At 38.9% G+C, this 21,894-nt stretch overlaps 1 protein-coding gene across 5 annotated transcripts in view; it reads right to left on the reverse strand.

Annotated features, from left to right (window-relative positions):
* Positions 1 to 13,035, reverse strand: part of ppfia2 (PTPRF interacting protein alpha 2) — a 262,245-nt gene extending 249,210 nt beyond the window's left edge. For all 5 annotated transcript variants that reach the window (XM_017709122.2, XM_017709119.2, XM_017709121.2 and 2 more), the window contains exon 1: positions 12,787 to 13,035. The gene's annotated coding sequence lies outside the window, so the exon portion shown is untranslated. The remainder of the gene's footprint in view (positions 1 to 12,786) is intronic.
* Positions 13,036 to 21,894: the final 8,859 nt, after the last annotated feature.

The following is a 21,894-nucleotide window of genomic DNA, read 5'->3' on the forward strand; positions in this document are numbered from 1 at the left end:
GTGACAATATGCTTTTCTCAGCATATGGTGAATATGATCAGTACTTACAGAACATTGACCAAATGCATATTTCATTAAAGAGAGAATACAATCAGTCTTGATGTTTTGTGCCACTTCAAATTAATTTTTTTTTCATAAAATTGTTTTTTTTTTTTTATAAAATTTAGTTTGTTCCAACTTATTAAACCTTAAGAGAGGAAAGAAAATCCCACAGGACATTTTAAATCAAAACCTGTCTGCCTCTGCCAAGAAACTAAATATGGGTCATCACTGGATCTTCCAGCAGGACAATGGTCCGAAACATGTCCAGATCAACACAAAAATGGTTTACTGAACACAAACTCAAGCTTCTGCCACGGCCTGCTCAGCCCCCTGATCTAAACCCCATAGAAAACCGGGGGTGGGCGTGTACAAGAAAGGACCTTAGGACCCTGGAAATGAAACTGAAATGAAATATTCTATGTTCCTGTATTTGCTCTCTCTCTCTCTCTCTCTCTCTCTCTCTCTCTCTCTCTCTCTCTCTCTGTGTCTGGCTCATATGGGCATCAGATGAGCCAGAGACTCGTGGGTGCTCCCAGCTAGCTGCTAATCACTTCATCTCTAAAACCCTTTGGGCCTGGGCAAGAGCCATCTCTCTCTCTCTCTCTCTCTCTCTCTCTCTCTCTCTCTCTCTCTCTGGCTCATATGGCTTCGCCTTAAGGAATGGGAGGAGATTCCCCTTAATTGGTGAAAAGCTCAAAAGAAAGAAAGAAAGAAAGAAAGAAAGAAAGAAAGAAAGAAAGAAAGAAAGAAAGAAAGAATGAATGAATGAATTAATGAATTAAGAAACTATATCCAGAAACAAGTCACAGGTTATGGTTACAATTTTAATACTGTTGCTGTCAATCTTGCCAGCTGTCCTTTACATAATTATTTCATGATGAATGGACCAGTAGAAATGGTCTGAAAAGACAACAAATAAAATCTTGTTACATGAACTTTAAACATTAAATTTAAGAATGTTTTTTCCTTCTCCTATGAAGTGACCATGGCGACAATGAGAGCACTCATTCTCCAAACACAGAGTCCTGATTCAACAAGCATAGTCAAGTACTGAGAAAGGCTGTGTACACAGTTTTTAACTATCAACAGAACATACAGTCTGTAGCAGAGACAGCTGCAGCACATGTATAAAATGACTTGAATTCTTGCTGACAGGGACAAAGCTTCTGGTTTGTTCATGGCAAAAGTTGAGGTATTAATGAAGAACATATCTACATATAAATTTCTGACCTCAAGCAATCCTGTTCAATTGTGATTTTAAAGAAATGGCTACTAATCCTGAAATCTCAAATTCCACCACGATTCCATTCAGAAATACTATCAATAAAATGAAATATTATTAACAAAATATTATTCCAAGTAATTCTGGACCACTTCTACCGGTTCTTTCATCATGAGATGTTCACAAATCATGAAAGGCAGTTGGCATCTTCAAATGGTACTGAAAAGGAGAGCTACAATTTTTTGATATGACATTAGATGACTGCAGAACCTAAGGAACTATTTGCACAGCAGTGATATATAGCCAATATATTTTGCATATAGACAATTTTACGTTTTTAAAACAACCCATACTTTATTGAATATCAATGCAGTTGATCTCCACCTTCAGAACACACATTTTTACACAGCAGAACATAGCCAATCAACAAAAATGACACTACATCAAAAAAGATTTAAAATGAACTTGAACATGTCATTGGAGGTTCTGAAGGCAGCTGCTCTTTATACTGTGATTAGAATGTCAGTTCATGGAATTATTATTTATTATTATATAATAAGTAATGAGAAACCATATTTAATAACTAAAGTACATTTAAAATATTGTAAAATAGTTAAAAATAGTTCTGTATATGAAAAAAATAAATACGTATTTAGATCTCAGATCAAAAAGAATATTGTGACCTGAGGTATTAATAAAATTATTATTATAAAAATTATTATTAAACAATATATACAAAATCATAATTTCTAGGGTACTTTCTATTATGATGCATCTGTCCCAAACCCTCACACAGTGAGCAGTTTGTGCATTGCATTATGTTGCAGTAAAAAGGAGTCCAAGAGTCTAAAAATCAGTGTGTAACATTAAGAACTGTTACAACTGAGACACATATGTTCTGCAGTTCAGTAAACTTTTTGATATATATGATAAATGTGATGTGAAAAATATTATGATTTTATTTGTGTACAACTGTTCAAATCTGTTTTTTTCATGTTTTGTCTAGTGTTTTTTAGTAATGCCCAATGTATGCTAAAATTGTCACTGCCAAAACAGTCTCTTCTGAAATATTTGGTTGTAGTATATACGTAGTTTTAGGATACTTATGTTAGTGAAATTAAGTGCTAAATGTTGTTTCATGCCCTAATGTCTTAAACCATTTTTCTCATACACACATCCTGTGCACTTCCATACAGACTCTGTTGGAGTTCAGGAAATATTACAGTAATTCATCCTATCAGTACCATCTGTTTTCAATGGATTTTTGTTAGCATTGTTAGGATTTTTTGTTAGAAGCACCAAGCTGCGAGACCACAGCACTGTCTAATGCAGCTGACTCATATCGGCACTAGCCTGGCTTGCAGGCTGCTATGCTGAAGGCTAAACCTAGGCTACAGGCATCATCACCCCAATCTCCATATCCATATAAATTTGGTGATTGTGCACCCATGCCATCTGCTGATTTTCCTGTTAACTCACTTGACAAGCCAAGCACCATAAGTAAACATTGCAAAACTATCCAAAAGGTAAGTCCAAAAGTACCCAGACAGCCAATCTGATGAGTGAATCTATATTTTTAAGTGCACCCATTGCTAACACAGACATTCAACTGCACATATACAGCTTTTAGAAACTCCATAGTTGAGCACTGGTAATCAAATGGGATACTGTGGAGCAGCCACACATAAACCTAAGGTCACCATGCCCAACGGCAAGTGTCATCTAATAGAATATAAAGCATTGGGCTGTGCAGCAGTGAGCAGTGAAAGTTAGAAGGAACTCCATCCAACACCTCTGGCATCAGCTGGAGTGGCCTTTGTGATCCATAACATCCAACAGCAGTATCTGACCTCACTAATGCTGTTGGGGCTAAATGCAATCAAATTTTCAGAGCAACATGTAAAGCTTTCCCAAGTATCACAGTAAAGTCTGTTACTGCAGCAAAAGGACAATAAGCTCCCTATTAATGCCCTTGTTTTCAGAAGAAATGTTGCAGCAGCTGTCTGCAAACTTTTGGACACATTAGGTATATCTACAACCCCAATTCCAATGAAGTTGGGACGTTGTGTAAAACATAAATAAAGACAGAATACGATGATTTGCAAATCCTTTTCAACCTATATTCAATTGAATACACTACAAAGACAAGATATTTAATGTTCAAACGGATAAACTTTATTGTTTTTTGCAAATATTCACTCATTTTGAATTTGATGCCTGCAACACGTTCCAAAGAAGTTGTGACAGGGGCGTGTTTACCACTGTGTTACATCACCTTTCCTTTTAATAACACTTAATAAGCGTTTGGGAACTGAGGATACTAATTGTTGAAGCTTTGTAGGTGGAATTCTTTCCCATTCTTGCTTGATGTACAACTTCAGTTGCTCAACAGTCCGGGGTCTCCGTTGTCGTATTTTGCGCTTCTTAATGCGCCACACATTTTCAATGGGAGACAGGTCTGGACTGCAGGCAGGCCAGTCTAGTACCCGCACTCTTTTACTATGAAGCCACGCTGTTGTAACATGCAGAATGTGGCTTGGCATTGTCTTGCTGAAATAAGCAGGACGTCCCTGAAAAAGACGTTGCTTGGATGGCAGCATATGTTGCTCCAAAACCTGCATGTACCTTTCAGCATTAATGGTGCCTTCACAGATATGCAAGTTACCCACGCCATGGGCACTAACACACCCCCACACCATCAGAGATGCTGGCTTTTGAACTTTGCGCTGATAACAATCCGGACAGTCCTTTTCCTCTTTGGCCTGGAGGACACGACGTCCACGATTTCCAAAAACAGTATAAAATGTGGACTCGTCAGACCACAGGACACTTTTCCACTTTGCGTCAGTCCATCTCAGATGAGCTCGGGCCCAGAGAAGCCGGCGGCGTTTCTGGGTGGTGTTGATATATGGCTTTCACTTTGCATGGCAGAGTTTTAACCTGCACTTGTAGCGACGAACTGTGTTCACTGACAGTGGTTTTCTGAAGTGTTCCTGAGCCCATGTGGTAATATCCATTACAGAATGGTTTTTAATGCAGTGCCGCCTGAGGGATCGAAGGTCACGGGCATTCAATGTTGGTTTTCTGCCTTGCCGCTTACTTGCAGATATTTCTCCAGATTCTCTGAATCTTTTGATGATGTTATGGACTGTAGATGATGAAATCCCTAAATTCCTTGGAATTGCACGTTGAGAAACTTTGTTCTTAAACTGTTGGACTATTTGCTCATGCAGTTGTTCACAAAGTGGTGAACCTCGCCCCATCCTTGCTTGTGAACGACTGAGCCTTTCAGGGATGCTCCCTTTATACCCAAATGACACTCACCTGTTTCCAATTAACCTGTTCACCTGTGGAATGTTCCAAACAGGTGTTTTTTGAGCATTCCTCAACTTTGCCCATCTTTTGTTGCCCCTGTCCCAACTTCTTTGGAACGTGTTGCAGGTATCAAATTCAAAATGAGTGAATATTTACAAAAAACAATAAAGTTTATCCATTTGAACATTAAATATCTTGTCTTTGTAGTGTATTCAATTGAATGCAGGTTGAAAAGGATTTGCAAATCATCATATTCTGTTTTTATTTATGTTTTACACAACGTCCCAACTTCATTGGAAATAATGGTTGTAATATCACATGAATCTATGATATTATACTATGATAGTATGACTTGGTGTGCTATATAACATTGCTGAGATTGCATTTACAGAGAATTACAACATCTAACAAAATCATAAATTTTTGGAGAGAAAAAATATTGAACATCAGAACCAAATAAAATGAAAGACTCTAACTGCAGTAAAAGGTGATAAATCAGCGCGGCCAAACACCCGGGAGAATAAATCTGAGAGACAGACGGATATGACTCAGAGTAGATATTTCAGCCAGTGTACATATAAATGCGAAACTGGATGGATTGGATAAATGCGACTCGAGGCAGAAGAAGAAGGGATGCAGAGATGAATGAATGCAACATGTGCCATATGCCAATCAATTAATTATTCAGAAAGAAAGAGTCTGGGTTTCCCTCTCAATCACTACACACGATCACTGAGCATTTCTCTCTCATGCTCTCTCTCTCTCTGTTTGTGACGCTCTCTTTTTTCTTTCTCACTGTCACTCTCTCATTATGTGTCTGTCACTATGTCTCTCACTCTTTTTCTCATTCTGCTACTTACTCTCTCCTGCTCTTTCTCTTTTTTCTCTTTTTCTCTCTCAATCCTTTTTTTCTCTCCTCTGCTTCTTTCTACTTATTTCTCTGTTCCTCTCTCAGTCTCCCTCTCTATCTTTCTCTTTCTCTCTCTCTTTTTTCTTTCTCTATTTTGTTCTCTTTATCTATGCATGGAATTTAAATATGCTGTCAGAAGATCTACATCAGACATTGTTCCTTATTCACTGTGGCTAAAAATGAGTGCGTAAAATATTAAATCAATTCTACCATTCAAAAATCAATGCAGTTCATCACTCTGGAAAACTAGCTTTTTTATCAACAAAACAATGCAACTGAGAAAATTAACGGGGGATGAGGGTACCCTGAAAAATTCTAATACTTGATTACACATTTGTTACACTGGCATTGTAAAAAACTGTAAAGTTTAAAATATATTATGTAATATCAATGAGAATTCAAAGGTGAGGAAACGTGCAGAAGCATGTCTGAATATTCTCTTTCACAAATACACACACTCCTAATGCAGGCACATAAACACCTGCACACACGCAAATATATGTACACACAGAGGTGGGTGATATAGCAAAAATATAATACCACGATACTTTAACCTTTTGCAATACATGACATTTCACAATATATATTTTAGAAAAGATGAAGTGACAGATATTGCACTAAATTCCACTGAACAGGACTAATTATGCTCTCTTTGTATTCAAAAACATGCAGTTAGGAAGTGTTTTCAATTACTGATGATTTGCATGATAAGTGCAGAAAAGCATGTTGTGACATACTGTCATAATTTATCACAATACCAATAAATATCATCATATTGTCCAGCCCTTTGTACACACTAAGCAAACACTGTTCAGCGACTGCAACACAGAATGCATATGCTTGCAGACTCATTCAGTTCTAACACATACTATCTCTCTTTCTCTCTCACACACACACGATGACGTCAAAGGCAGGCACCTGCTGAAGAGCCTAGCACCAACTCCCACAGCAGCCTGCAAAACCTCACACTGCTTACATCATTATTACACTCTATCACCACCACATAATGCCCCTATCACACACACAAACACACACTGACAAGATTTCTTTCTATACCTTGTCAGATTATGGGTTCATAACAAATGTCTAGAGCTGAGTATTGTTTTAGAGCAATACCAATACCAAGACCAAAAAATATTGAGTTAAAAATTCTGTATTGCAACAAATGGCAGAGTAATCTGCCAGTGAATCTGTAAAAATATGTTTTCTTTGGAGAATATCTCTCCTTACCAGTACCTCTCCACCATGAATGGATCTTTTTAAAATACATTTACAGAATACAGGCTAATATCTCCGGTATCAGGCAGTGTATTTGTGACCCTTTCATGTAATATATTTCTGTAAGGGAGGGTAATTTAAGGGGAACTGTTCAGATATTTGGTTCCTATTAAAATATGATGTTGTCAGTGGTGACAATTCTAGTAAGTTTTCCTAGAATGGAGTATTTCACATCAAACTACTGTGTATTTTTTTTTTTACATCTTAGCGACTAAATTATGCAAACAATTAGGAAAACTAGTGGAACGAATTGCCATTTAAGTTAGCATTAATAAAATTAATAAGCCCAAGCTTCCTGAGAGCTGACATGCTGTGCTAACACAACATCTTAGACATCTAACATGGCTCGTTTAAACAAACTGTTTTGTTCTGTTTTTTTTTCTCTCTCTTAAAATTACACCAAAGGGAACATACACTGCAAACTTTAACTGCTTGATTTGTCTATTAATGTCGCTGAAATCTGAAAATCAATCATGCTGTGTAATGTCAGTGCTGGTACATATCAGGATAGACAATATGCCCAACATTATGTACGTCAGTGTGATTTTTTTCATCCAGTTCCATTATTTTAGTGATAAAAAACTGACCTTATGTGCCAAATATAAGAATTATACTATAATCAAAAATATGTCCAAGTACTAAACTATCGTTGTGGTCAGATACATTCACAAGGCACTGGATCTGCCCTCATTTCACCTCCAGAGCTGAAAGGTAAAAGTCCATGCTGTAAGAATGACGCAGCAGTATCGTGAGAAAGGGGCAGAGTGATAGCATCCAGGCTGTGATGGAGAATGTCATCCATATTTCATATTTCAACAGCCAAACACAGCTTCTACCCTCCATCAGCACTCCAGGCCTGCAGAGACTGCTGCTTCATCCAAAGCTTAAAGCTAGAGTGGCACAGTGTTTCCAACTCCATTTAAACCCACTTTAAACACTGTCAAACCTTTACAACCTCAAGCCCACAAAAACCGTAAAACCCACCAACCATGACGTCACGTCAGTAATGCAGGTGAATGTTTGGACAGTTCTGTGCCTTGTTAAAATAACAGTTTAACAAAATATTCTAAAAATTTTCACAATCCTCCAACTTGTATACTTAGTCCCCCTGTATACTTAGTCAATTATATTCAGTAATATTTGGTGTCTGAAGTTTCTTCTTCAGTTTTGCACTATTGTCCATAGCAGGAATGACCTAATCTAGGTTTTTTACCCTGATCTGATTCTAGTCCTTAATATGAAGTATCTGTTCATAGAGTCTGATCTGATATTTGTATTTTCAGAGATATTAATACCACACAAATACACAATAAGTGTAACCAATCTAATTTAGCTAAGATATAATGACTATCAGAAGAAAATCTTGTCTCTTAATTTTTGTCATCTTTTATTTCTTTACATTTAGCCATATACAATATACATATAATATAACACAAATCGTCCAAAACTACTTACATTGAGTTACATTGAAAGTTAAAGAGGAATTCCACAGATTTTTCAAAATTTCATTCAGAGCAGTTTCATGTGAAATGCTTTGTTCTAGAGAAACTTACCAAGTCAAAATTGTTCACAGCGGTGGTGACAGTAACCAGATGACTCAAGAGTTTAACGCCTCTAAAACGGGTACTGGGGGCCGAAGACCGGTACAGTTTGGAGGTTTCCCTAAACACACCCAGGTGTGTTTGAGCAGGTGACTCACCAGACTGTGCTGGACACTGGTCTTCCAGGACTGGAGTTGTGCACCCCTGTTCCAAAAGCTCCCTCACAGAAAGTTATTACATGAAATGGTTGTTATTACACCGCCTGATGTCTCAGACACTGTTTTACAATAGAGTTGCAATCATTTTTGGCCTAAAACATATTTTTAAAGCACATGCAGGGTGGAGAAATACATTGAGGGTGTTGTAAGGCAAAATACTCAAAATAGTCCCAAAAGAAAACTTTTTTTTAGTTGTAGCACTAATTTATCATCAACACTTCATATAAAAACTCTGTCTAAAATATAGGTTCACAAGCTATTTCGCATAGCAAATAAAATGGCTTTATTTACATGGTAGACATCATGACCGCTGGTTCCGGTTATCACCACTATAAAGAAATCTGAGTCTGTACGTTTTTCTACAATGAATAATTTCACATCAAACCAGTGAATTATATAGAAATTTTAAAAACTGGTGGAATTTCCTTTTAGGAATTATGCTATGGTAAAATCACTGCATAAATTAAAAACGTATTTAAAACAACGTTTGGTACTTTTTTGCTTTACTTATTACTTTGTAAAACCATTATATGGAAACAATAGAGCACTTAAGCCAGTGTGGTATAGTGAATAACATCACAGTAAATGATGACCCATAGGTGAGATGATGTTTACTATAATACATTTACTCTTGTTCTTTCTTGGTTATTAACTCTAAAGGCTATCCAAATACACAAGTCCCTTCTCTGATTAAACCGACTCACTAACTGGCCAACATTCACATAAATGCTCACTTTTTATGTTCTTGTACAAATTTTACAGTTAAATCAGAAATTATAATCTTGATTCTATACTTCAATAAGCCAAATGACTCTAAGCACATGCACACAAGAATGGAATACTAGCTTACATGCCTTCTGCCCCTGGGACCAGCAAACGTAAATAATAATAATAATAATAATAATAATAATAATAAAATTAGGAGTGTCTCTTAGGAGTGTCCTGTGTTTCTATTCAGCTTTAGCACTGTGAGATAAGGCAGATGACTGGTTGACAAGCTAACTCAGTCAAGTACTCCAATTCTGGATCAAACCAAGTGCCTTGGAGGAATGGGGGGAGGCTATTTACTGGCAAGACAGAGCCATTTGTGGCTTGCTGACAAGTTCAAGGGCACAGAGGAAAACACTTGGCATAAAATTAATGCACTGAAACTGTAGGCGGATGGGCAAACGGCCAAAAGGGAGAAAAAGAGCCTAAATTCTGCATCTCCATCCCCAGGTCAGGTATTGAGCTGGGCAGAAGAGACAACAGCCACAGTTAAAGTCCCTCTGATCAGCCATGGAGGGATCAGATTACACCCAGTCAGAATGAATGGGCAGAGGGAGGAAAGCAGGGTGAGAAGGGTCACTACAGACTGTGCAGTAATAGTAATTTAACAGGGTCAATCCAGATAGCACTACATGACTAATTTAACAGGGTAGATCTATATTGAGGCTGTAACTCTCTGACCTCCAAACGATTCCATCCGATTTCGACTATGGAGGAAATCACTCAATACATCATGAAATCTCAAATTTTACTGTTACAATCTACTATAATCCATTTGAAAATTCAAATATCAATGCAGTTGGATCACCACCTTCACACCAATGGATCAATGCATTTTCAAACCCTTAATCTACACAGTACTTTAGAATTTATCAGTCAATCTACACAGTGCTGTAGTTGTAAGAGAGCCCACTCAGAGGATAATAAGAGGGTCAGTCTATAGAGTACATATTTAATAGTTATAAAAATATTTAATGTGGTAACATGCAATTTAATTAGAAATTTGAAATAAACAAAAGAAATATTTTCAATCAATTCAAGCCTCAAAAAGACTCAAATCAACAAATCTTTCTCAATTTCTGCCCTGATCTACGTTTTACAATATAAGAGTAATTAAAGCTGGTCACTCCAAATAACACTGCAGTACAAATTTAAGAGAATACTAATTTACATTGCAATGCAAATAACTGTTTTGTCTTATTGCCTATTACCTGATGCGCCTGGCCAAAACACTTTTGGCTATCAAACATGTAGAGTCTTGGTGATTTATTTGCATTCTTTTTGCCTTTTAACAAAGCTGTTTGGTTGGACACAGAACTAATCAGAGAAATCAGATTTTTTATGCAGTTTAATAACTGCCACCACCATGGTAGCTAATGTGATGGGGTGGTTCCCCCTGCTGAGCTGGACCCCCAGGCATCATAGATTCTGTTCCATTGGCTAAAGTTTGATAATATTGCTCTAACAAATAAAGTCTTAAATAAGATGTCATTGTACTGAAAGGCTATCACTGCTGCAGCTAAAATGTACATATTCTAGATCAGATGACAGATTAGATGACATCAGGCTGGACCAGCTAGGCAGGGGGGTACCACCACAACAGCCATGTTCTTATTATTGTAAAGTTCTGCTAATTATAAATACAATGTACGCACAATAAAAATGGTCTGGACAAAAATCTTTATTCTGGCCATAGTGTTAACTGGTTTGATGGCCTTTGGTGGCCACTGCCAACTTAGTGTAGTCTACCCCATAGTGTAGTAGTAATTTTAGAAGATCCGTCCATGTACTACTGTAGCAATAGTGTAAGGCATGAGGTTTAAGATTAAGGGCTTAATCAACATGGAACTGTACTACTAATTTTAAATATTAATACATTTCGATATTATAATGATATTCATTTAACAGGATCTGCCTAGAGAGTACTATAGCACTAATTTAACAGGATCAATATACATAAAACTGTAGCAGTGATTTAAGGCAAGTCAGGAGCAGATTAGCATGCACACATTATATGCACACACACACACATGACTGCAAATGGCCCTAAAAATAAATGTATGCACACATATGTTTTAAATAGACCAATATCCAGCCTTTGTGTTCAAGCCCAAATAGCAACATGTTTGAACGCACACTCCACACACACACACACAGACACACACACACACACACACACACACACACACTCACACACACACACACACACACACACACACACAGAATGGAAGAATGCCATTCTACACCATGTCATCCCACATATTCCCAACAGTAAGGCCATTCACACCATCAACAACAAGACTATTATTTTTTACCATTAACAAAATGTATAAAAGAAGCAACAATACCCACACACACCCCACAGCAGGGTCATAGGGACACTCTTTGAAAGAGCATGAGCACCCTTAGCTTAGCATTTCTGTGCACCATCAGTGCACGCCAGCTAATCGTTAGTGAACAAGCGTACAGCATGACCTCATCACACAATTCACATGAAACACATCACAACTCCATCAGCAGTTAAAAATTAATGACTGATATCACATAATAATCACACACCGGTCAGCGTGGAGGCACCACATGTGTGCATTTTCGAGTACTGGTCACAGCTGCTGCTTTTTCTTGGCCAGTGTACATGCTGCCGGTGTTCTGAAACAAAGCACTGTCCAGTGCATCTGAATTCAGCGGCCTGTCAACTGCTAATTAATGCATTATTGCTTCTTAAGAAGTAAGGACACAGGCAATATGCCTGACACATTAATAATGAGCAATGATGCATATGACCATTAAATAGGATATCAATATGATTTAAATGCACTGATTTTTTTTCAGATTGGGCTCTTTTTCTGCCATCCATCCAAATATGCATGTGCACCAATATATCTGTGTATGTGTTGAATGTGTGTGTGTGTGTGTGTGTGTGTGTGTGTGTGTGTGTGTATTTATGCATTATGGGTCCACTGCCCATGACCAATGCGAGGCAAGATTATTTTTCTCTTTCATCCTATGCCTTTGCCCTTTATTCACCTCAGCATTTACACAAAAGTCCTTTACTACTGCTAGGACACTAATTGAGGAGAATCCTCAGCCATTGTCTGAAGTGCATTACATCATGCCTGGTGCTCAGTGTGTGTGTGTGTGTGTGTGTGTGTGTGTGTGTGCATGTGCTATTTTCATTCACTGCACGATTGCAACCGTATATTAAGACACAGCACCAATGCCCCTGAACGAACCGTGCATTAAATCATTCACTCACTCACACTCGCTCATTCCTTCCTTCCTTCCTTCATTCATTCATTCATCCAATCAGTCACTCATTCAGTCATTCATTCACGCGCTCATCCGTGCCGCTCAGCTCTCTGACGTTACCACACCATCACGCGCACATCTGGGGGGCAACTTTGCTCACCGAAACGATGGGTGCAATTAAAACAACACACACACACACACACACACACACACAATGCACGCTCTCTTTCTCCTCACACTCACCGTTTGCTCTGGTGCAGCAGCTGAAGAAGGTACAGGCAGGTGCAGATGCAGCACAGCTGGAGCGCGAGCTTGCTCCTAAGCGCGAGCTTCCGGGTCCTGCACGAGGAGCGGCTGCAGCAGCTGCAGCGCGAGAAATCCCCCTAAAAGAGAGCGCGCGTCCACCGCTGGCATCCTGCTCACGTCCCGGTGCGCGAGGCCATTCCTCCTCCCCCGCGTGGATTCTCCCACCGACGGTGAAACGGCACTTCGGCAGAGAGAGTCGGCGCTGGGAGAGACCACTGTAGGGGGGTGGAGGGAGGGAGGGAGGAGCTATTAAACCTTAAAGCTGCAGCTGTGCGTTCTTACTACGTCCTCACTGCGATCGATCTTCAACACCTCGACTATAACAAGTCAGAAAAATCAACATGTATCCCTACGAGTTTATAAAACGACTTATTGTTTTGTTTTACATACCTGTGATGGTTTGGGTTTTTTTTTTTTTTTGCTATACTTCTTAAATACATAACCTAACATGCACCTACACCTTACACCTAGAAATATGACCTACTGTACAGCACATCACATTTAAAAGAAATAAGAGGAAAATAAGGTGTTGCACATTACATGCAGCAATGTTCAGCCCACTTTATTCCATTCATTAAATTGTGTTTACTTATACCTTGAATGAACATGTAGCAGTGCTTAAAGTTACAGCCATGTGGTCGGGTAAATTTAAATATTCTGATCAGGTAGCGTGAGCTCAGAGAATATATGGGACAGAAGACATTCAGCAGTATTTCACATATCTATATGGACATTAGTTAACCAGCTAGCTCACTAATGGGTTTATCGGAGAAGATAATTAGCTCCAACCTGCTAGTTGGAATCATATCTTTATGTTTTCGTGCTTGCCTGTAACCTTCAATGTCTGACCCCGCCATGGTACAGCATGTCTTATGTAAACTGCTCTGCCTCACCACACAAACCTGCCCTCAGCAGACCTCCCATACGCTGCCTGTAGTACTGTGCTCTTGTGTGTTAAGTTGTCTATTTACTTTGAATTGTAAGCGTCTTTGGGTCCTTGATAAAGCGCAATATAAAAATAAAGAATTATTATTACTACTATTATTATTATTACTTAGCTAGCTGGCTAACCTGACCTACCTGTTTCCACATTAGGCACGGTCTCCTATCAGGGGAAACACCTCCTCCTCCACACATGCTGGTGTCTTATTAATGTCTGGTTGTTGTGTTTGTGTCTTCAGGCACTGAGAGGACTATACGGAATGAAGTTATGTGTCCTAACGGCTAAAGCGGGACAGATAAAGCACATCTAAAATGTAAACCAGCTGTCTGTGACTGGCTGTGACTGTCTGTGACTGGCTGGTCCTCAAAATCACACGCTGCTCTGCTGCGTGAGCACTACTAACGTCAATGTACAGCATTTAGTCAGGGGCGGTGTAACGCAGGTCTTACCTGGCTCCAGCCTTCATTTCTTAATTTTCTTGCATGGCTCCAGAATGTAACTGCTAGGAAGCGGCTGGATGAGCTGAGTTAAGCCTTGTTGGTGCACCTCGGTTGTTGAGGTGATGTTGATGGATTTGCTGAGTAAACTGTGCCGCACACCAGTGGGGAACTGGGCGTGATAGACTGGATGGAGCGCAGCCTGCTAACGGCGCATGAGTTGATGTTCAGCTCAAGTTCAGTGCTTATTTCACGCTGTGACTGACTACGACCTTTAGTGTTTTGGCTCTGGATTTAATTCTGGTGAGGCTAAAACTAGCGTCATATCTCCTACCTTCTTATTGAAAATGCTCGTTCCACCTTAAATAGTGCAGCCCTCAGAGGCACCAGAATGCACCATTTAAGGTTGAATGTAAAATTCAGACAATAACCTGTCGGATAAAAGACTAACTTTGTGCAGTACATGAAGTTGCAGGTTACACGGTGTAACTAGACTCATAGAGCCCGAGCAGGCTAAAGCGCTCCTGGATGTAGTACAGTGTAGCCCTAAACTGCTTAAAACTGGAACTCTTAAGGTTTCTATCTGTCATGCTTGCAATAGTCTCAGCCAGGGAGAAAATAAACAATGCAGTCTAGAGTCACTGACTACATTTCCAGTAACACACAGTTTATCCACTTGTTCTCACCATGTCCACTACAGACTGGGAAAGAATAAATGAGATAGGGATTTTTGATTTATGGTATAATTCAGGTGTTATTCTTTGGCCTGTTGTTATTCTATTCCGCATGGATTATACTGTATGCTGTTTGTTGATTATATTGTATGCAATTTATATGTTTGCGATGTAAATCTCTAATTGATTCAGTAAATCATGAAATCTCAAATTTCACCCTGAATTTTTTGGTTTGATTCAGAAATATTATTTAAAAATACATAGAATATACAGATGTAACTGGATCAACGACTTACTTGTATACTCCTTGCATGAAGACATGGAATGTACAGCAGATGTATTATGTACAGCATTTGAATAGGCTGTCTTTATACACAATAATGGCGATAAAAACATTTAGATTGTATATAAATGAAAGTGAACCACATTGCACGGCAGTCTTACTGAGTTCAGCTGCTCTTCTTAAAGCTTATTTTAAAGCTCCTCAGCAATGCAGCTGCTGTTGGAGTTAAAATGTCTGACCTTCAATTTAGCTGGTCATGGATGGCAGTGCTTTCTATCTGTTCAGTCTCTCTCCCCCTCTCTCTCCCTCTCTCTCCCTCCCTCCCTCACTCTCTCTCTCTCTCTCTCTCTCTCTCTCTCTCTCTCTCTCTCTTTATCTCTCTCCCTTGCTCTCTCTCTCTCTATGTCTCTCTACCTCTCTCTCTTTATCTCTCTCTCCCTTGCTCTCTCTTTCTCTCTCTCTCTCTATGTCTCTCTCTCTCTTTCTCTCTCTCTCTCTATGTTTCTCTCCCTCTCTCTTTATCTCTCTCTCCCTCGCTCTCTCTTTCTCTGTCTCTCTATGTCTCTCTGTCTCTCTCTCTCTCTCTCTCTCTCTCTACGTCTCTCTCTCTATGTCTCTCTCCCTCGCTCTCTCTTTCTCTCTCTCTCTATATATCTCTCTCTCTTTCTCTCTCTATACATCTCTCTATGTTTCTCTCCCTCTCTCTCTTTATCTCTCCCTCACTCTCTCTTTCTCTCTCTCTCTCCCTTGCTCTCTCTCTCTCTCTGTCTCTCTCCCTCTCTCTAGGTCTCTCTACCTCTCTCTCTCTTGTTCTTTCTAACTCTCTCTATTTTTGTCTTTCTTTCTCTTTCCTCTCACTTTTTCTTTATTCTTTCTCTCTTTTAATTCTCTCTCTCTTTCTTTTTCTTTCTCTCTCTCTCTCTCTCTCTCTCTCTTTCTTTTGTATATTGCAGTAGATTCTTGCTGATAAAAGCTAGCTCCATCTGTTGAGCTGAGGACATTTTTTGATGTAGAATATTTCAAAAAGAGGAATTTCAGCAGGCACACATGGCAGTAACATATGTCTTGAGTAATCCAGTCATGAGTGGACAGTCCTTGGACATGTGTGAGTCCAAGCTCAAACAGCCCTCGGACATGGCCGGGATCCATATGACTACATAATATTTGTAGAACCAATGCTAAAATTTCCCCATGAATCCCTGAAACAGGGACCACCATAACCATCTGCATCAGTGTTTCTCAACCCTCCTGCTGGAGATCCACTTTCCTGCAGAGTTTAGTTACAAACTATCTAACATGCTGCCTCCCCTCCTTACCTAGCAGTAGTGCATCTGACCCAGCCACTCAAGTACATCTGAAGAAGTTAATTAGCTGGAGCAGGTGTGTCAGACTGTGGTTGAAATTAGACTCTGCTGGAAGGTAGATCTCCAGGACCAGGGGTGGTGACCACTGATCTGCATCATAGCAGAGAGCTAGTGATCTTAGATGTAATAGTAGTACATATCTAAATATATTCTGAGGCATTTATTGAGTGTTGTGCTTAGGGATATGCAGCTGAGACTGAAAACCTATATTTACATCTCAGCCCTGTCAGACCATTAGAATGGAAAATCAATACAGAGAAAAGAAACAAGTTATCTACTCATTCCCCTGAGTTCTGCCTGGTTTTATGACTGTATTCTAAGGCATTTATTTTCCCATTTGATAAATAGTGAAATTACAGCCTTTCTTTTTCATAGTGCCAATTTTAAAAGACCATAAGTAAGTGACTCTGCAAAATACTGACAAGTCCTATCTCACTTCTTGTTGTAATGTCAAACGTTCAGCTCAGACGGTGTGGCAACACCTGTACACTCTTTAAAAGGATGGTACTTAAAGGTTTCTTCAGTAAAATTAGTGGTTCGGTACAGAACCAGCTGGAGAAGGAGGATGTGTTGATGGCAGTGTAGAACAGGATGGACAGTCCTTGAGGCTGCCCAAATTTCTTGAGCTGTCATGTAAAATACAAATGCCCTTCTTCATAACGACAGTGCTGAATCTGTCCCATTTGAGGTCCTGCGGAATGATAGTGCCTAGCATTTTGTAAGACTCTGCTCTGTTTCTGTGTTCGCAAAACATTGCAGGTGTGTAGAAGAGATGCTTTAATTACAGCATTATTAGGGAAAATCTTTGATTTCATTTCTCTGTTACAAACAGAATTTTCAGTTTACTGGTACATTTCTGTGATTTTTCTGTGCACATTTTTCTGCACATTAAAAACCCAAAAGACACCACAATGAACTGACCTGAGCCCTGCATCTTTACATGACCAGCCAACCCTGCCTGTGAAAGATCATGTAGTAGCTATGTGGTCAGTTGGCTGCTCATTTGTTTCTTGTCCAGCTTTGTGTTGCTGCATCATTAGTTCATGCATCCTGACTGAATGTCTTGATTCTATCTATATATTTGCATAGAGTATTTATTTATGTGGACTTATGTGATCTGAGTGACACAAAACAGCCCGATAAACCACCAGAATCAATTACAGAGGGACAGATCGGTGATTTATAGACGCCTGTTCACAACTAATCCACTTTTGCTGCTACTTAGCAGCACAGGGCTTCAGTGATTTTAGCCCACTGTATATCACGCAGGCTGAATCTCATTAGTACAGCATAAAGTAAAGAACCGTAGCTCCAGGGACTTCAGCATTACACATTGGAGAGCAGCGGGCTGTAATTAATAACCCAAATATGCTGCACTTAGAGGCATGGAGACTTAGGTATTCATTTATCTATGTATGTGCAGTATTTATCCATTTATGCATGCAGATGTTTATGTGTTTGAATTAGTCTGACAGCAGGACTCCGAATTGGTTTAAGGAGCAAACATGAAAAATGCAAAGAAACTGTATTTTGCTAGGAAAAACAACACAAAGCAAAAGGTAAAATCCTCAACTGTTCTGAAATAGAAACATTCATTTGAAAGTTAGTGCAGGGGTGCCCAAACTTTTTGCCGTGGGAAGCCAAAGAGTAGTGTTTCTGGTGGACGAAAAAAAAAAACCCACAATAAAGAAGGTAGGTAGGTCTCGAATCTCCTTAAAAAGTATATTTTTTGTAGCATTAAATTGTATTTTGGTAATGAAATTCTTATGAAATACATGAAAAACATGAATTCAGTCATGTTATATAGTATAACTATGTTTGTCCTCAAGGGGGGGGGGGTGTGGCCAAAGGAGGTCAACACCCTATATCAAGGTGTGCATAATTATTAGGCAGCTTTTTTCTTTAGGCAAAATGGGCCAAAAAAGAGATTGAACTGACTCTGAAAAGTTAAAAATTATCAAAAGTCTCTCAGAGGGATGCAGAACGTTTTGTTCCGAATAGTCAACAAGGTCGCAAGAAACGTGCTGAGAAAAAAAGACGCAAATAACTGCCAAGGATTTGAGAAGAATCAAGCATGAAGCTACCAGGAACCCATTATCTTCCAGTTCTGTCATATTCCAGAACTGCAACCTAGCTGGAGTATCAAGAAGTACAAGATGTTCAGCGCTCAGAGACGTGGCCAAGGTAAGGAAGGCTGAAACCCGACCACCACTGAACAAGACACATAAGCTGAAGTGTCTAGACTGGTCCAAGAAATATCTGAAGACAGATTTTTCAAAGGTTTTATGGACTCATTAAATGAGAGTGACTCTTGACGGACCAGATGGATGGGCCCGTGGCTGGATCAGTAACGGGACAGAGCTCCACTTCGAGTCAGACGCCAGCAAGGTGGAGGTGGGGTACTGGTATGGGTTGGTATTATTAAAGATGAGCTGGTTGGACCTTTTTGGGTTGAAGATGAGCTCAAAATCAACTCCCAAGCCTACTGCCAGTTTTTAGAAGACACTTTCTTTAAGGAGTGGTACAGGAAGAATCTGCATCTTTCAGAAAGACAATAATTTTTATGCAGGACAATGCTCCATCACATGCATCCAAGTACTCCTCTGCATGGCTCGCCAGTAAAGGCATTAAAGATGAAAACCTTATGACATGGCCCGCTTCCTCACCTGACCTGAGAACTGAGAACTTGTGGGCAATTCTTAAACGGGAGATTTACAGTGAAGGGAAACAGGACACCTCTCTGAACAGGGTCTGCAGGCTGTGGTTGCTGCTGCACAAAAAGTTGATCGTCAACAGATCAAGAAACTGACAGACTCCATGAATGGAAGGCTTATCACTGTTATTGAAAAGAAGGGTGGCTATACTGGTCACTAATTTTTTTTTATTTCTCAGAAATGTTCATTGGAAAGCTTTGAGTTGTTTGTTTATAATTCTCACTTGAACAGATGAAAATAAAAAAGTCAGATGGGAAAATGTGTGTTTTTCATTATAGTTGCCCAATAAATGTGCACATATAGATATTCTCCTAAGAAAGCCATAACTTCACTTTATTTTTCTTAAACATTCAAGTTTGAGGTTTATTAACATTTTGGATTAACCGAAACCACTGTAGTTGGTCATTAATAAAAATAATCCTCAAAAATAAGACTTGCCTAATAGTACACTACAAATTCCACGGTCTGTGTTTGGGTGGAGATGTCATTATTAATAAAAACACAACTACCAGCTTTAATCACTTCCCAAACACACTATTTTACTATCTTAGGGACTGTACACAGCCTGTATATAAGGAACAGAGTTTACAACTTTAGGAACGTAGTTGGGGATGGAATGGAATGGAAGAATGGAAACCACAAAATGTTTTTGGAGTGCACCTATTCATTTTTTCAAAGCCTTGACAGGAACAAAAAAAGGTATTGTTTCATGAAGATACAACAGATGTAATATACAATATATTACATTCTATTATACACAAGTATTCGGTTGTCTGCTTTCACATGCATATGAACTTGAGTGAGATCCCATTCTTAATCCATAGGGTTTGACAGTTGACAGTGGAATATTTAGTAGTAAGGAAATCTCACGACAGGTGGCATCCTATCACGATACTCCGCTGGAATTCACTGAACTCCTGAGAGCGACCCATTCTTTCACTAATGTCTGTAGAAGCAGTCTGCAGGCCGAGGTGCTTGGTTTTATACACCTGTGGCCACGGATGTGATTGGAACACCTGAATTCAATGATTTGGATGGGTGACTGAATACTTTTGGCAGTATAGTGTACATGGGAATTATAGCCAAAGCTATCTTGCTAAGAGCTAATAAGCTCCGCAAAACATCTTTGCCCCAGTCTGTAGCTTTACTCTTACAGACAGATAGCATTATACCACATGACATCATGTCACCCCAGAGTTCATGAGTTTTATAATCATGCCTAGATTCAATTTCATTTTGCTTGGGATTGATGAGAGCCATTCTGATTGGTTCAGTGCAGTAACATGAAGAAAGAAGGCAGTAAATCATATCACATTATGTCTTTGTAATTATATGAGTCATTACAAAAAAGATGTCATTAACCCTACTCAGCCCACAACGGATTCTACATGTAGAAATGTAAGCAGAGGAGGAGGTGTTTTGTTCTGCTTTATATTTGAATTGGATATCAAATGTGAATATAATTAATTATGTATATATGTATGTAATTATGTAATTATGTATAATTAAGTATATATGTAATGAATGATGTAGTTATATAATTCCAGTTAAATCATGTCAGAAAAAAATGATTTAGCTGACTCCGGAGAGATGAAGAGATAAAGCATCCCTTACATCATCATCATCATACACTACCAGACACATTCTTATAGAACAGATTTGATTTATTTTTGTTACTTAATAACAATGAAGGGCTTAAAACTAAAATATTCCTTTATCAGCTGAAACCGATGACCAATGAAGCAAATTCCTTCTCTTACAGGTGAAGATAAAGTCATTAAGCACTATTACATTACAGATACGAGCACCAGAAGGTAAACTAAAACAGTATGGTGATGTGTCAACAGCTATTTTCATAATTATTACTTTGTAAAGAGTTTGTTAAGGTGACATCAGTTAGTTATAAAGCCCCTACAGAATGAGTGTTTCCATATTTGACAGAGAAAATTAACCAAATTAGATGATTTAGAGTGCCATAAAACCATAAAAAAACATTCTAATCACTAATTGTGGTTCTTAGGACGGCTCCTGATGTGTCTCGTGCAGGTGAAAAATGAATTAGAACCAGAACCGTAGATTCTGTTGGTTTGGGTCAGTTTTTTTCATTTTGAATTAGCTTTGAAAAAACACCCGAAAGAAGTCCTAAAAGAAAATTACTTGTAAAAAAAAATTTTGTTTTAAGTACAAACCTATAGGTCACAATGTCCTAGGTTCTCTTGTTTGGTCATGGGTAGATGATGGTTTGATAGATAGAAAACAAGTTGAGAAATACAAACAATAGTTTTCTTTTCAAACACCAGACAAATACTTTGTAATCCCATTACAACAGTTTACACTGACACCTCTGTGTTGTAAACAATGTTTGTTTTTGTTGATTCTGTTTTGCAACATCGATTCCATGTTTAGATCCATTGATAAATAAGCCCACCACTGATTTTACACAAACGTAACCAGCCTCAGCGTGAATTATAAATGCTCTGAGCTGCTTTGGGACAATGGCGGGTGTGTACAGCTCTACATAAATTAACTGTATTGAAATAAACAGTATTGAATTACAGCTCCCTGTGGACAGACTCTGGCTGGATTCAGGCTGGACGCTGTCCGCGGTGCTGAAGCAAAGAGATTAAAAG

This window comes from Pygocentrus nattereri, chromosome 1 (assembly GCF_015220715.1).
Source record: "Pygocentrus nattereri isolate fPygNat1 chromosome 1, fPygNat1.pri, whole genome shotgun sequence".
Taxonomy (NCBI): Eukaryota; Metazoa; Chordata; class Actinopteri; order Characiformes; family Serrasalmidae; genus Pygocentrus; species Pygocentrus nattereri.